The sequence below is a fragment of the Lutra lutra genome, chromosome 1, assembly GCF_902655055.1.
Source record: "Lutra lutra chromosome 1, mLutLut1.2, whole genome shotgun sequence".
In the NCBI taxonomy this organism is placed as follows: Eukaryota; Metazoa; Chordata; class Mammalia; order Carnivora; family Mustelidae; genus Lutra; species Lutra lutra.
The window spans coordinates 23628927-23630612 of record NC_062278.1 but is presented as its reverse complement, the minus strand read 5'-3'; the positions used below and the strand labels follow the sequence as shown (position 1 = coordinate 23630612).

Here is a 1686-nt window from a genome sequence, read left to right as displayed (position 1 = left end):
GAATTTAGTATAGTCAGAGTTTTCTAAAATTTAATGCTTTAAAGAGTTTGAAATGTGTAATAAATCAAAAAAGTTTGTTCTTTAGAAATGAATTCTTGAACTCAGCCAAGTACTATACACATTTACCCCATACCTCTCTCTGTCTCCCTGTCTCTCTTACTAACACATACAAGCACAGGCACACGCACAATTTTACCATAAATAATCAAAGCAAATTACTAAATTACTCTAAAGACCTTAATAATTCTTAGCACATAAAATAACAAATATCAAGCTTTGCGCAGTGGCAGTATCGTAGCCAATGAGGTTTATCCGAGGCGCGATTATTGCTAATTGAAAATAACAAATATCAGCAGAAAAATCTTATAGGGAGACTCTAGGATACCAAATAAATATAGGCGAACTTGTTCAATAAAAATTTGTAAAGTTTCTGTTTTGTTTCATTGAAGTGAAGGTGTTTGTATGGTGTACTTAGCTCACAAATGTAAATTTCCACGCATACGAAATTATAAAGGTAATTAATGTAATTGTTTTCAATTCTTATTTTCAAAATTAGTTTTTAAGTGTGAGGTTTAAAAAATCAGCTGAAAGCATCATTTTTCAAGGAAATGTCAATATTCTTTTTTTTTTTTTTTTAAGATTTGTTATTTATTTATTTGACCAGAGAGAGATCACAAGCAGGCAGAGAGGCAGGCAGAGAGACAGGAGGAAGCAGGCTCCCTGCTGAGCAGAGAGCCCGATGCGGACTCGATCCCAGGACTCCGAGATCAGGACCTGAGCTGAAGGCAGTGGCTTACCCACTGAGCACCCAGGCGCCCAGGAAATGTCAATATTCTTTAAGAATCTATAACACTGCAATTTCCCAGTAACGGATGGAAATGTCTTTCTCTTCAGTGTGGTAACTACCAAAGATGACAAAAGCAAAGTCTACATTTTTGCCACTCCTAGATTAAGTTTGATTAAACAGTTATTTAAATCTTTATAAATTTCTTTGGAAATATTTTAGAACTGAATTCAAATCTCTTTGTTGTGTTTTAAAAACTAATATATATTATATTATTATATATTACTATATTGCTATTATATATTATTAATAAATGCATACATCAGTAGTAAATGAGCCTTTATAGATTGGTTTAATTTCCTATGAAATATTGTTTAAGGAATTTTTACCATATATTTTTAATATATTTGGGTTTTTTTGTTTGTTTATTTTGTTGGGATTTTTCCTTGTTTATTTATTTATTTATTTATTGGCCATAATTTTTACATATTAGAATGGTATTAGATTTTCTTCTAAAAAATTCTATTTGGTTACTGTGATCTAAGCAGTATGAGAAGATGATGACACATTCCCACATTCAACCAACTAATAAAGTCATAACTTATCTATATTATCCATAGATAAACATTTTAAGATTTATTTATTTATTTACTTGAGAGAAAGAGACAGAGTGGGGAGATAGAGGGAGAGGGCGAGAGAGAATCTTAAGCTGACTCCCTGCTGAGCACAGAGACCAATGTCAGGCTTGATTTCATGACCTTGAGATAAAATTAGATAACCCTGCAAGATAACCTTGCAGCTCCCCCTGTTTGTGCTCTCTCTATCTCCTCTCTCTGTCAAATAAATAAATAAATAACATATTTAAAAAAATAAATAAAGTTATGGATAAATCTTATTAACAG

At 31.7% G+C, this 1686-nt stretch overlaps 1 pseudogene; it reads left to right on the top strand.

The window, feature by feature from the left end:
• Positions 1-272: 272 nt before the first annotated feature.
• On the top strand, positions 273-449 carry LOC125089400 (uncharacterized; annotated as a pseudogene).
• Positions 450-1686: the final 1237 nt, after the last annotated feature.